Source organism: Grammomys surdaster, unplaced genomic scaffold (assembly GCF_004785775.1).
Source record: "Grammomys surdaster isolate TR1022 unplaced genomic scaffold, NIH_TR_1.0 200, whole genome shotgun sequence".
In the NCBI taxonomy this organism is placed as follows: Eukaryota; Metazoa; Chordata; class Mammalia; order Rodentia; family Muridae; genus Grammomys; species Grammomys surdaster.
Window position 1 is genome coordinate 2,045,053 of NW_021604645.1, and position 16,012 is coordinate 2,061,064.

Here is a 16,012-nt window from a genome sequence, read left to right on the forward strand (position 1 = left end):
CTTTCCTTTCTTCTTCCATAGGAGTATTCAGTAAAGCTACAGAGAAGGTCAGAATAGAGTGGGTTGCTGCGTCACTGTAAATCATGGGGACGCATGGGCCCGGTACATTGAGTTCTTTGAAGTGATCTGACTATGTAGAGCAGAAAAATGAGATAAGTAAGATCAAAGTGTGAGAACTATAGTTGGAATACAGAAACAAATAGTATCTTAAAATATTGTGTCCTTTTCTCTGGACCTAGAAAAATAAGTAACTATGTAATCAGAGCTCTCCTCTGCCCATTCCAACTATCCTCCTTCTCTTTTCCCATCTTCATCTCTACTTCATCTCTCCCTCACAATTTCATCATTTCACATAGAACTCTAAATTCAAAGTCAACAAGTCCGATGGCCAATGTAAATGCTATAGTGCAAGGATAAGACCAGCCTTCTTTCTCTACTTACATATTGAATTTGCCTGATCTTTCTGATTCATTGGGATAGTCTTTTGTCTCCCTTGATTTTGAAGAAGTACTTTGGAATGATCAAGGTAGCTGGCCTAGATTTTTTTTTTTTGAGACAAGGTCTTGCTATATATCCAAAGCTACCCTGTAACTTATCTGCAGCCCTAGACTCATAATCCTGTCTAACCCTACCCAGTATTAGGATTAACAGTATGTACTACCATATTCAGATCTAGAAAATACTTTTATTGGTCATTTGAGTACTCTCACACCAAGAATCAAACATTAAAAACTGGTTTATAGGAGACTGAAAAGGGAAAAGAGCCCCTATGTTCTTATTTCTGCCCAGGTAGTGCCAATCAATGAGAAGCCACAAGCAATACCCCTTTGAAAGGAGGAGAGAGTATCTCTTTGATACTGTCCCTGATGGGGCTGGGGTGTCAGGCTGCTGCAGCCCGGAGGCGGGGATGATGGGGGTGGACTATGGAGATGAGCTTATTGCACAGAGCTCTACTTGTTACAGATCTTGTCCAGATGGGCCAACTGCACAAATCTGCCCTGTTGGAAGTCTCAAGAACAATGCCCTGGAGACAGCTACAGTACTGAGCAATAAAGGCTGTCCAACTGGGCCTCAGATCAGGGCATCAGCTGGTGCTGGGTGCCAAAGAAGCCAAAGTACCGACCAACATAATAGACCAAAGGAATTCACAAAGCCACTCAGAGCTAATGCCAGGTGGAAGGTACTATCTTCACTGGAGCCCTTAAGCAGGGGAAGTATATGCATAATGTCAACTTCAGATCTGAAGCAAATGGCTTTCATTTTCTCCATTCTTCCCACATATGTACTAGGGAAGTGCTAAGTCTCACTGAAGAGGTTTGACATTTCGTAATCTGTTCAATCACAAAATTGTTAAACTTAGGTTCTTCTTACCAATAAATTGAGAAAAGGTAATATCAGAGTCTCATTTGGAGTACTTACCCATCCAGAGACCCATACTACCATACTATTTTCTGCCTGAATCAATCTGATATGATTCTGAGATTTAAACATGTTAAGGGGTGTGGGGGGTCCTATGAAGATAAAGTGTTTGGGGCATTTTCATTAATTCTTTGTCAATATTTAATATTAGATAAATATTTCATAAATGTATTTTTCAAGAGGAAAGGCTTTATTTACTCAGATATTAAGGCATTTGATGTGGCCATCATCCTAATAGCTCTGCTTTGTGGAATGCCAGGGCTTTTGCCTCCTTTTTCTCTTTAATCTACAACAGGTCCTTTTACTCTCTCCAAATTCATAGGTCAAGCAAAAGCAGCTCTCTAAGTGAAAGAAATGTACTGAATGAAATTTATTCCTTCAACATTTTCAAAAGCAATTTCTCACCTATCATAAAAGAACAGGAACTCTTCTGTTTAAACTGTTAGGCTGACTGAAAGTTAGGTTCTCTTTTTGTTGAGCAATGTAAATGCCTCAGTTGTATCCAGAATATATCACTTCTTTTGGATTTTTTAATGTGTTCTCCCACCACTCTCGAGTGTCTGTATCAGTGTTGGCATTATTAGTCTTATCTCATTATTTCTGTCTACTAAAATATCAAAAATTATACTTCACTATGCTGTGATTAATCTTGTTAGGCTGCACTGTTAAGGAACACTAAAGAATCTAGATCAGAAATCACACAGTGATCACTGGCAAACACGGTTCTACTCACTGGTTCAATGGAAGAAATGGAGATATGTTTTTTGAAGGAAGAGATGCATTTTATACAACTCATTAGCCTGCACAGCTCCCAGTACCTAATAATACACAATATGTGTAATTAGAATAAAAGCCTATCTTCTCACTTACTGTATCATATGTTTTGTTCATTCCCTTTCTGTTAATGTACTGAACATAGAAAAAGAGATCCAGAAGAAATCTTAGAAAATCAGAGACCATACAGATACGTATACACAATGTGGTCTTTAGGTACAACAGAAACAAAATTAAAACGACCTTGTATTAATGTTCTTATTAAACATTAATAACATACCATATATTAAGACTGGGATCAGGTTATAATTAAAATCCCAACCACTAGATAAATATCGTCAGTGACAGAGTACAGTAGTGGGAATCTCAGCAGCACAGCCATCTGCTTCCCCCCTGTTTTACATGTTGGTTCTGTTGAGGAGACAGTCATCTCTGAAGGGAAAGTAATTAATATGTTCTTCCTAGCCTCACATTCTGCTCTATTACAGTCTCCAGCTAGAATAATATTTATAGGCTACAAATATGGGCTGAAGGCTTATTAGTCAGAACAGCTTGTTAGCAGGTCTTAAGCCAAGGGGAAGAATAGCCTCTAAGCCAATTCACCAACACAAAGAATTCTCAGCATGAAAAGACAAAGTCTACTAACGTGAAGCCACCCAAAGAAGTCACATGAGTAGCTCTGTGTTGCACCTTCTGCTTTCATGTACAAAGCTTTATAAAAATGCCCTACTGTGTTATACTGTGTGGTGTGTTATTTAAAAATAGACCTCACTATTATTTCCTGGAATAAGGGGAAAATCTTGCCATCACCTAAATCTAGGGGAAATTTTCACTTACAGAATGGATCAAGAAAATATGTAAGCTTATTCTCTATTTTACTAGCTCCATCATGACAGTTTGGTCTTAAGACAATGTGATACTTTAGTACCAGACAGAGCCTACGTTTGAATGATAATTCCCTCAGCCTCAGTTTCTTCCTCTAAAAGCTCATTCGAAGGTTTGGAGAAACCTAGAACACAGTAACTACATGACTTTGACCAAATTATTGAACTATTCTGTACTTCAGTTGTCACAACTGTTGACTGAAAATAATAGTAGCTACCTCATAGTGTTGTGGGAATTCCAGGCAAGAAAGGATGAGAGACTCAAAAACTTTTAAGTAGTTTACTCTAGTCTCACAACAGAGACAAAACTCAAGTTTACTATTTTTCAGTACATTGCCTTATCAAATGTACAAGTGATTTTCAAATCATCTGTAGGTCCCAAGGTCTTGTGGAAAGAAAACACAGGTACCCTCCCATATCTGCACGTACACGTGCTGATACACAATCAATCAGAGAGACTCTACCTTTTGCTTATACAAATAGCTTTAGACAGCATTTTGCTTGGTGGAGGTAAGGAGATAATTTAGTATTTTTACTGTTGCTTTAAATTTGTGAAAATCAAAACTGTATTGTCTATGATCTTCAGATATAAGCCATTTAATGTCAAGGGATGCTCCAAGTATATTTTTGAGGATGTATAGTTGGCTTTTTAAATACTACAAACAAAATCTCTGCCACAGACAACTTAAGAGAGGAAAGATTTATTTGGACTCATAATTTCAGTGGGTTCAGTCTTCGGTCTCACCGTCCCATGTGTGCTTAAGTAAAACATCTTGAGGGTAACTGTGAGAGCACTTCGCATCATGGCTGACAAACATGGGAGGTGTTCACTGGAGAGTCTACAGGAGGCAGAGAGAAGGGACTGCTGATGCTCTGCTGGCTTTCTCTTCTTTCCCCTTTCATTCAGTCTGAGACCCTCACTTATGACATGGTACCACCCACATTAAGAGTGGACTGTCCTCCCTGACACTGCCTTCACAGAAGCACATCCAGATTTGCCCTCATCATGGGAAGAAATAGACTAAAGTCAAAAATAGCTGTGCCAAAGAAGTCTAATAATTCAGTATCTTTCTTACTGTAATGTCCTTTTCAACTGACCAATGTATAGAAGTCCAAAATCTACGTTAACGTACCTCCCTTTACATGTATTAACAATGTCCAATGACTAATCTCTGTCATATCAGTATCAGGTAAGAGACTCACTCCGCTCAGACAATTAAGAGCATGAAGGCTTGTGACTTTGGTCACAGTAACATATTGGTTATCTTCAAAACACTTGATGTTCATCTCATTTTTACAGAGTAACAAATATTTGACTCTTTAGAAAACTGGTATCTTATAGTCAATTATAGACACCCCTAGTCAATACATCATAATGTCTTTAATTCTAGCACCTGATACAACACAAGGATCTTCTCTATTCATTTAATCTTGTCTCTTTATCAAACATAAGGTTGTTGAGGGCTTGACTAAAAGCTCAGACCCTTCTTTTAACTTCCCTTTGTTCTCCAACAAAGTGTCACTTATTAGCTATGCAAGTTCATTTTGGGTCTGCTCTAGCTTAGTCTGGAACAGATTCATGCTAATGGTAATTTGTGGGGGTGGGTTATGACCATTTAGTCTTCAAACTCTGCCTTTCTCATCTTTTGCCTTATATCTGTATAAAGAAAAAGAGAACACAATTTTGGTATGATCTAGGACAATATTAGGGGTGTAAAAAGGTCATGCTGAGCTCTACTTGTAGAAATTCAAAGTTTTCTCCACCAGAGCCTCTTCATGAATTTAGGGATCCATGAGATTTATATTTCTTTTAGCTTTCCTCTGGTAGGAACCTAATCTGTTACCACCAGTTGATAGGCCTGAGATTCAGGATGGTCCTTTAAGGGAGGAGACAATGTAGTTTCTCAATATCATTATCCCCTTATGAAATATACACTGTTGACTGCCTGTCTTACTTATCTCACTAGGATTTCAAATTTCAAGTTTATGAACTTTTTTGACCTAAAAGAGACCTAATAGAGAAAAGCAATTAATCACAGACTTAAGCTCTTTTGCTTCTGTTACATACATAAAACTTCCTTAGAAATTCTAGGGGTAGAGTCATGCTCAGGGAATAAGAGTCAAGTAAAAAAAAAAAAAAAAGAGTCAAAAACGAATGAGTATGTCTTCAAAATGTCATTGATACCATGTCTGATGTTATTCTTTAACCAAGTGATAACCAATAAGTAGCACAGCTACAATACTACATTTTCTCTTTATTCATCTTTGGAGTGAGGGGTATGTTGTGACATCCTCATTTGCTAGCGTATCAACCACTTGGGACATGTGGTTATGAAAACAGTCCAATCCCCTGGCCTAGCATTAATACCTACCCCAGTGTGAGGATGTCTAATTGTCTTTGGAAGCTATTTTAAAACTATATTCTTGCTTTAGACCTATTCAGAGAACAGGGTAGGCCCTCTAGTCTATTGTTAAACCCAAGCCATTTTCCTGTAAGTTCCTCTACTGTGTTTGATTTAAAAGATAAAATTTGTTGGACCATTTGCCTTAGTAAGACCATTTTCAGAAGGATAAGGAATAGCTACTGCCTGAATGTTCTTCTAGAAATGTTGTACCATGCCATTTTGTATCTACAGGGAAGGAAGTTTGTTGTAAAGTGGCATAAGTATCAATTCTCTGAGTCCCAAGTTACATAGAAGGTCTACCTATGAGACTGAATTTCTTTGCAGGCTTTAGTATTATAGTCTCCCTCACAGAACCCAGGTAAGGCAAATCCCTTCACCAGGAATTTAAAGCTACCATCGACTGCATGCATTTAGGAGCATTATTTAGACAGATGGAAGGTCTTCATTTGTAGCTATAAGGAACTATACTTGATAAAATGAAGGTAGGCAAAAAAATTCTCAGCTGAATGAGCAAGTGCACCTGAAGCAACATAAGCATTTGGAAATACTACTAAATCGCTCTGGTTAGGAAGACTAATAGATAAATCTTCTTAGTTTGTGAAGGTGAGGGGTCATGAGAGTAACAGTGAGGTAGAGAACATGAAACCACAAGACAATGGAAGGCAAGTATCTGGAGTACGCTAAGGTCTGCATTCATGTTATTCTTTACAGAGGTCAATGGTCCTTTGGGAGCTAGAAATGAAGCCTAGTGCTTGCCTAACATATGTAAGAATTTCTAGTATCAAACTAAAATAGCAATTTTAAAATAATTTTCTCCTCTTACAGTTGAAAAACTTCCAAGGATTTCTCTTCATGCACAGGAATACAATCAACCTTTAGACTGGCTTTCACCTTCCAATATTGTGTCATCTCCTCTGGATTAATTCACAAATGTTCATGAAGTACCTGCCATCACATGCTAAGTACTATACAAAAAATATAGACTACATAGTGAAGAAAAAAAAACTTCCTCCCCCTTATAGCTCCTATGGCAGGAGAGAAAAAAGTAGAAAAATTGACAATCTGTGGTGAAAGTTGGGAAAGAGGATACCCTAGACGTCTTTCATGAGTGCAGAGACTTGTAACCTGAATGAAGAGAAAGGAACAGAACGAGAAACATCCAAAGAAATGAAGATGTTAGGAGTGAGACAGTTTTTGTTTGTTTGTTGACATGGTTTATTTAAACAGAGCTGGCTGCCCTGGAATTCACTATGTAAACCAGGCTGGCCTCAAATTCTCAGAGATCCATCTACCTCTGCCTCTGTCTCTGCCTCCAGAAACAAGCAGGAGTAGACAGTTTTAAAAGGGAGAGAACAGATAATTGAGTTTTTCAAAAAGGAGAAAGAGGAAGAGGAGGAAGAAGAGGGAGAGGAGGAGGAGAAGCAGGAGAACATACAATCAAAAAACCCTTCCTGGCTTATAATGTAGAGAACGAACACACTGAAAAAAGGCTTAGTTCATCAAGAGAAAATGGTGTCATTCTGGAAGGGCAAAAGCAGTGAGTGCTATAGGAACATAAAGCAAGATACCTAACTTGGTCCTAGAGATAAGGTAGGACCCATTGGGAGGAAGTGACACTTAAAGGGAGACTTGTGGCATACTAATTCACTGCTTCGGCCAAAGGAGGTCTCAGTTTTACTAATCATTTTGTTCTATCTGCAATTCCAGATGCCTTTTCTTCATGGCCAAATCATGTCTAACTTACTATAGTTCTTTCAAATCCCACCTTCTGGGATCATAGGCAGAAACACTGCTTCAATATTTCTATTCCAAATTTGTCACTTAGTATTTTAGAAGCTCTACTATTTGCTGAGCAAAGTGTTACATGCCTGTAATCCTAGCACTGTGGAGGTAGATGCAGGAGGGTCAAGAATTCAAGGCTATCCTTGGTTGCATAACAAGTTGAAAGCTAACCCGGGCTACATGAGACCCTGTCTCAAAAACAAATAAACAAAAATTCTATTTGGTATTGTTAAGACTCAACCTCACATTTATCTCTAAACTCCTTATAAAAACTCCAAATATGTGAGTTATCTTTTATTACTTTAGCATCACCCAGGATACATAGCATGGTGATGAGCACATATGTTTGTAAATCAAAGGGTGGACGATACACTGGAGTCTCTGAAACCTCCTTCATAATTCGCTATGACTAGAGACATGTACACACAAAAAAGGGTCTGCTTTCCCCAAAAGAATTCTACTAATTTCATCCAAAGACCTAAGATCTGAAATAGACAACTCCTTCCCAATAGGCTCTGCTCCTCACCCCCCTTGCAATTCTGCCCCTTCCCCCACTCTACCTTCTATTGTTTCTTCTGTCTCCTGGTTGTTAGCCAGGATGAGAAAATGGTCTAGCTGTCCTCAGAGACTTACACCAGCCTGGACTGCTCTGCAGTGCCATGAAGGGCCAGGACTTTTGTTTACAGCTGGAAGCCTGATGAGGCAGTAAGCACAGCTGACAGCCCCACTCTGGAGCAAACATCAATTTTCCTCTGTCCTCTTAGCCAAGTTTCACAGACCAGCTCTATTGAAAGCTGGCTGTACCCTCCTGGATCTTCCTGATGTCCCAGCCACAACTCTAGGCTGGGAGCAGCTGGGTGGATCTCAGCTTTGTACCTTTTAGGAGCTGTTCTTACTCTCTTCTCTGTCCTTAATTACTAACCATATTATCTCAGCCTCAGGGCCAGGAAGGAACATGTCCTTCAAGGTCTCCATACTCTAAGACCTATGTGCTCTCTCACCTTAGTGTACAAATACCCTCATTCACCTATCCATATGGTAACACACTGCTGCAAGTAGATCGGAACCACTGTTTCAATGTGTAGTTTGTAGAATCTACCTTTCCAAGCAGAACGGTCTTTATATGTTTACACTTTCACATACATGTGCACACACACAGCTTATGCTTTCTGATGGTGGTCCTACTCTTAAAAACTATAAATAAGGTAGGAAAAACATCTTCTAAAAATAGATGACACCCTCCGTCACATATTCCACAATCTGACCTGTTTCTGTACCAGCACTGCCTTCTAGATCAAGGGTAAGCTGAAAGCTCCAATACATTCTTAGCTCCTTCTTGCCCCTTGCTTCCATTTGCCTGTGTCTTTTTCTGCCTTCTAGCTAGTAATTTGGACAATTAGCTGAAGTTTCTTTCTGTGGTTTTCCACCTCTCTCTGGTCCTAATTTCCTGATAATTATGAGCTGCTGCTTACAGTAGCTCATTACAGCAAGGCTCCCCATGGTGTCTCCCCATGGAGAAGAGACTATTCTTTGAGGAGACCTTATCAATTTCCAGTAAAAAGGATTTGGTTTGGTTTTTTTCAATTTGACTCACTCCCTAAATCTGACATGGTCCATTCCTACTAAAGAATACACAGTTCACTCAATGTCTTGGTTAGTAAGTATTCTTCTAAACCCATATTTGTCGTCTAAACCATAACTGATCATTTCTTCTTCTTTAAAGAATTATTTTATTATAGGATCATTCAGAACTAAAGCAAGGAAATAGTACAAGCACCCTATATCTACCATTAAACAACTTAGATATGTACTTTCAAGTACTACTGGCTTATCCTTTTAAACATAAAAGCTATTATAGTTTCAAAAGCTATAACTTTATCACTTCTAGGAAATTGTAGACTATAGGTAGAAATTACAAACAAGAAATAAGAACATAAATAACAAATAAGAAATTTAGCTGGGGAAAAAACGATTCAAAGCAACCACTTGAGGCAAAGTTCGAACTACAAGCATCAACAATGACTGGCAAAAATCGTCTTTATCTTTCTGAGTTAATGTATACCATGGGTGGCTTTACATTCTCCCTCTAAGTAAAGTGTGTTGCTGACAAAACCAGAATTTTGGCACGACTCAAGCTAAACTATTAACTCAGGAGGAAAAAAAAAACAAGGGATCATGTGAAAGTCTGGCATCTCAAGGTCATCTAAGGTCATCGACGACTAGGTTCAATTCTCAGCTGTTTGGTCAATTGAAATAAGTTTTACAAAGTCAAAAGAAACCATGAAGTAGTAGTTTAATTACAGAAGAGAAAAGAGATACCTTAAAAGGACAAACCTTCTCCCTTGACTATTCCCATTTTTTTGCTTTGCCATGGACTAACAAGCTAGACAGATCCAGAAAAATTTGCAGGAATCACTTTATGAAATTCCTATGGACTAAGGCAGTGTAAATAGATAAAAGAAAGACATCCTTATTATAGAAATGCCATTTTGTTTGGCCTTGAAATATTAGGATTAGTTTTTAACTTGTACATTAAATAATCATTTTAAGAAGTTAGGTAAGATAATCAGAATCAGTTTTTAAAAACTTTTTAAAGATTTATGTATTTTAAAGATTTATGTATAAGATTTATATATGTGCATGAATGTTTTGCTTGCCTATATGTAGGTACAGCACATGTGTGCCTGGTGCCCACAGGGGTTCACAGAAAAGGTGTCAAGTCCTCTGGAACTGGAGTTACAGATGCTTGTGAGCCACCATATGGGGGCTAGGAACTGAACCCCAGTCTTCTGCAAGAGCAACAAGTTTTCTTAACTGCTGAGCTATCTGTCCAGCTTCCACTTGCTATTTTTAAAGTTTGGTTCTGATCTGAGACTGGAACACCTATACGTTGACTCACATCTGTCTACATTACCACTCTCAGGGAATCCAATGTCCTCTTCTGGCCTCAGGGGGCACAAGGCACATACAAGACGCATAGACATACATGTAGAGGAAGCACCTGTACAAATAAAATAAATAAAATTATAATACATACACACATATGATAGAATAACAAATAAAGCTTAGGATAAAGCACTTTTGTTTAGTACCCATAAGACTTGGGAGGATACTGTGGAGAGACAATAAAACACTGATCAACACTGACCACTACCTTTCAGACCAAGGAAGGTTTTGTTATTCCCAAGGTAATACAAGTAAGGATCCTATAATACTAATAGGCAAGTTACATGCTGCATAATAGTACTCAACTAAGATAGCAAAATTCCTGGCCGAAATGTCTTTTTCAACTAACTGCCTTGGTGAGGTTGTCAGCAGGGGTAAGAAAAAGAGTTTTTCTCACTGGAGTGCACATATCTCTGCAATTTTTCTGCCCTTAGGTGGCCTATGATTCTGATTACCACAAAGGCATTGTATGAGCTAATGGTAGCCTTGCAAATTAACAGAGTTCATGGAGCCACTGAATTTTCTGTGAAGGCTGAGACCATAAATAGTTTCTGTCTGGCCTTGGGCCTTGGAACCAAACAAAATTAAGCTGTCTTTCTTTTCCAGTTGAAATCACATAAAGACAACAGTGCAGCTGTAAATTCCAAAGAATATTTCTTATTTTCTGAGAACTGACTATAAGTCAGGAATCTACTTGAGGCTTTATCCCACTAATAAGTTAAGGTTGCAGGGGGCCATTCACATTGATGGGGCAACGTAGCATAACAGGAAAAAGCCTGGGCTTTAAAGTCAGGAACAAGTCTGGCCTTGCTTTGCAATTTACTGATTGAGCAACTTCAGGTGACTATTTAACTTCTCCGGGCTTCTGTGAGAATTTGCTAAGATAACGGATGGAAAAAGCTGAGTCCTGTGCTACCTTGAAAACAGGAAACATTGTTTCTAGGCCATTTTTCCTTACCACTCTGATTCTAAGACTAATTCCCATTATTCACCCTCTTGCTCTTGCAATCCTACTCAGTAAAGCACAAGGATAAACCTATTAGAATACAGCAGCAGAGGAAAAAAAATCACCTTTTGGGAGCATCTGTCAAGAGACACACACTATGCTAGGCCCTTTTACATACCTCCTCTCATCTAAATCAGTGCGGCCCAGCAGAGCATTCTGTGATGGTGAAAATGATCTATATCTAAATTCAGACAACAGCTAGTAACATTATGTAGCCAGAACAGCCAACTGAACCAATTTTTTTTATCCTAGTAAATTTTGACTTAAATAGCCACATGTGCTAGCTGAATACTGAATTATACAGGGTGGGTGTTAAGATCATGAAATGTGTGTTTCCATCTCATAGGTGGTGACACTAAAGTTTAGAATATTTAAGAGACTTGTTTTAAGAAATAACTTAAACTTGAATAACTTTGAAATCTGAAACACTTCTGTTTTCAAACACATAGTTATTCTACAAAGCACAGCAATGTGGTGTGTCATAGTACTTGGTCAGCTTCACTCAATGTTGAATTCCTTGAATTGGTTCTAACAGTGCTCAAATGAACCAAGATCCTGCCACTGGAATGGCTTAGAGGAGGGGGGACTGAAGAGTGCATGTCTGGTGTCAGATTAAAAACTGGTCAAAATACAACAGAGAAACTTCTCCACATTTTCTCTTGGGTAAAACAGCATCAATATCTCACAAATACAAAATAAGAAGAAAGATCACTTAAACAGGATTTAAATCAGAGAACTAGAAAGCTCAATAGTAGAATCCCAAATGCCAAGAATTATCTAGTAATTTACTAAAAGTGTTCATTACTTGTAAATTACACATGAATGAAAATAACTAGATACCAGAACTCACTTTCATCACTATAAAATGATACTAGGTATCATCTAAGTTATAAGCTTATTAGTGACACTAGAGTGTATAGAGCAATAGAGTAAGTGACCCATAAATGGGTTTTCAAAACTGTGTTTATCATACATGAACCATTATGATATGCACCAAAAAGGATAACTACAGAATAGAAAGAACATTGAGAGATAAAAAATAAGGAGACCACTCCTGAACTTTTGTGTGATACCCTATTACAGAATGGAGAGGGGGAAACATATACAAAGCATCAAGTTATTTCTCTATACATGGTTTGCTTTCCTACCATCTTCTTAATGGTTCTGTCAACATTAGTCAAAGCAGGGAACAATATATAATGTACAGTTTGTTTCAGACTCTGAAAAGGGAACACTTATGGTGACACCTACACATTTCTTAATCTGCAAAACAAGACTGATACTACACAGAACACATTTTGCTTTACATTCTACAGCACCCTCTAGTGGTGTATTGCATTTTAGCCTCCCAAAGCAGTGATTCTCAAATTTTAGAGTACATTGGATTCACTAGAACAATTTGTAATGGTGTGGATTACCAAGCTCCATCCAGAAAACCTTTGATTTATAAGACATAAAGTAGGGCCTACAAATCTAATATTCTGATAACTTACCTGGTTTTACTGATTCTTTTGATTTGTCTGGGAAATACAGTTGGAGAACTGATCTCAAAAAACTTTCACCTTTGTGGCTGGAGAGATGGCTCAGCAATTAAGACCACTTGCTGCTCTACCGGAGGACTCAAGATAGGTTCCCAGCATTCATGTCAAGTGCCTCAGAACAGCCAGTAATTCCAGTGCCAGGGGGTCCAGTGCTTCTGACTTCTGAACACATGTCACATACATACATGTAGATATATACCTAATTAAAAGCAGTAAAATTAAAATCTTTTTTAAAAACAGAAATCTTTTACTCATTTTATTTATAAAGAAATATTTATTTTATGAGTACACCATTGCTCTCTTCAGACATACCAGAAGAGGGCATCAGATCCCATTACAGATGGCTGTGAGCCACCATGTAGTTGCTGAGAATTGAACTCAGGTCAGTGCTCTTAACCGCTGAGCCTCAGAACCTCTGGAAGAGTAGTCAGTGCTCTTAACCGCTGAGCCATCTCTCCAGCCATAAACTCTTTTTTAAAACCTTCACCTACGTGTGTACAAGTGCATATAATTAGTAACCAAAACCTATTTTTGGCTGATTATAGTGTAGTACAATTTTGTTAAAAAAAAAAAGAAATATCTATGGGAAGGATTTAGTACACCATCTGAAATGTAGAAAACATTTAAAAATTGATGCTCTGACTGAGGTGATGTCAGGGGAGGGGGTGGTAAAATGTCTGCTGTTCAAGCATGAGGGCCTAAGCTCAGTTCCCCAGCATGTATATAAAAGCTGAACATGGGGTACATATCTATAACCCCAGAGTTTTAAGGCGGACTGTTGGTAGAGACGGGCAGATCCTGAGAGCTCAGTGACAAGCCAGTATAGCCCGTATAGCAAACTCCGAGTTCACTGAGACCCTTCCATAAAAAATAAAGTCGACAGCAATAGAGGAAAAGACCTAAATGACAGTGAACTTCAGCCCCAAAATGCACAGGCCACACACATACATATATAAGAATTTTTTTTTAAAAAATACACCTCAGGGTTACAACAGCATTATGCGCTCTGAAACCTAAGTTTTCCTATTTAGTATCTGACTCTAAAAGCATGACCAAGTTTTTCGGAATGTAACGAGAAAAGTAAAAATAGAAAAAGAATGCCCTTTGTCTTACAAAAACAGCTTAGTCAGGAACTCCTCTACACCCAAGGCTGTACCTGATAACCAGCCCCCAGTGACATCAGTCACTAAGATAACCAGACATAGGACAAGAATCCCATGACGCCCGCTGGACAGTGAGTATTTAAGCAGGAAGATCGAGAGCATCGGTCTTTCGCTGCACACCTGGAGAGACACCTCGAGCCGCCCTGCGGCTAGAGAGTCTTCCCAGGCTCCTGCATCGGAGACTGGGCCTGATTTTCAGGTAAGGTCCGCCGCACATGAGCTCCCTTGGGGAAGAGGCCTAAAACTGTAGTTAGGAACTAAGTAAGAGTGCTAACTTTGTGTGATGACTCTCACCATGATAAAATACAATTTTTGGTATACTAAGTACCTACGTTCTCGCTCAGTACAGGATAGAACCATTATATAAAATTGGGATACAAACACAAATGGCTGATAAGAATTTCAAGAGGAAGATAATTCCCAATGCTGAGGCCTAACTTTACCTCCGAGTTACCTTTACAGACTGACTAGAGTCTTCTGCAGTTGCCACTTGGAGGAATTGTAAGTACAGAAAAGTAAAGTGGGCAAAAAGAATATTCTTTCAATTGTTTATGTAGTGACAGGGTCTCAATGCATCATCTAAGCTGGCCTTTAATTTTCGGCCCTTCTTCCTCCCAAATGCTGATACTGCGGACGTACCACAGCTCACAAAGGGTTTTAGCATCAGAGTTTAGGCCCATTTATCAATCCTGAATAAAAACAAAAGGCAAGGGAGAAAGAAATGCTGGAAGAATAGATGACTTTTTTCTTTGTACAGAAATTAATCAAAGTATTAGGATATATAATTCCTTGCCTAGTATTGTTACTTCACAGAACTTGATTGTATTTATCCTTAGGAATTTAAGATATATGAGTCAGCCAGAGATTAGGGAGCCCATAAAATAAGAAGTGGGTGGGGCAAATATTAAATCTCACAATCCCTGGGCCCAGCAGTAAATCCTTTGCTGGGATTTGGTGACATCTAGTGGCAGATTCAAGAGGTATAATCCCCATCCAGTGAACTTTCTGGAAAATTGATCGAATGTATTGGAGATTAGGAAAAAAGGTAGGTGAGGCTTAGCAGCCACAAAAAATTGGAGTAGTCTCTATCACTGGGGAATTTAATTGCTTAAGTTTTCATAAGAATTTTTTATGTCAATTTAGCAATAAACTTGGTGGAGGGGTAAAGGGAGGTTCACAGTAAATTTGGTGATGGGCAAAGGGGAGGCCTCAGAGACAGAGAGGAGGGGATGTACGCTTGGAAACTTGAAAAAAAAACGCCCTTTTATGTTACTAATATGATTTTGAATCTAAACCATGGAACAAGTTTCTTTTGGTGGACTACATTGTGGGAATAATGAGCATCTCTAGGGTCTAAAATTAAATCAGACTGGGTGGAGTGGCGCATGCGTTTAATCCCAGCACTCAGGAGGCCGTGAAGGGACAGGTGGGGTCTCTTGAGTTTCGAGCTAGCCAAGGCTACGTAGCTAGAACAAGCCTCAAAAAAAAAAAGCAAAGAAAAGAAAGGTATTAAATCAGCCGGCCTTTTCTAACAAAAGCCCTTTACTTCTGTTACTAGCACTTATTTATTCTCACCTTTATTAACGCAGTTTGCAAACAAAAAAGGCAGAAATCTACGAAAATGAGGTACCTCACCTACACCCACACGTTCAGGGCCCCTCCCGCCACCGCGAGGGCTTGCACGCCTGCGCACACCCATCATCCCCGGCGCCACGAGGGCGGCGGTACGCCCACACCCACACTCCACAGCCACGCGCGCGCGCGCGGATACGCCTCGTTTTTCAAGACATCCGGGCATTTGCCCGGCGACACTCACCACCCTCACACGCATACACCTCAAAACCTTCATCCTTCCTTTTTCTTTTGTTTTTTGGATTTTCTTTTTTTTTCTCTCTCTCTCCGGTTTCGAGAGTTGCGCAACAGGCTCGGGGGCGTGGCGCTGGGTTTGACCTCGCTCTTCCCACTCGCGGGAACCTTAGCTCATTTCCGCCTAGCCTATTTCCGCAAGCCACGTCGGCACTTCCTTTCCCAGTGGTGCGGGGGCGGGGGAGGGGAACGGACCCACAAACCCATAATGCCTCCCTGCAGGAGA

At 39.3% G+C, this 16,012-nt stretch overlaps 1 long non-coding RNA gene across 2 annotated transcripts in view; it reads right to left on the reverse strand.

Moving 5' to 3' along the window:
- LOC114623644 overlaps positions 1-15,834 on the reverse strand; it is a 19,730-nt gene extending 3,896 nt beyond the window's left edge. Inside the window, exons 1-3 of one of the 2 annotated variants that reach the window (XR_003711803.1) lie at positions 15,737-15,834; positions 12,710-12,956; positions 10,179-10,265 (exon numbers count right to left, since the gene is read on the reverse strand). This is a non-coding gene — a long non-coding RNA (uncharacterized LOC114623644). Of the gene's footprint in view, positions 1-10,163; positions 10,266-12,709; positions 12,957-15,736 lie in introns of both variants that reach the window. The other variant, XR_003711802.1, reaches the window with a different exon arrangement.
- Positions 15,835-16,012: the final 178 nt, after the last annotated feature.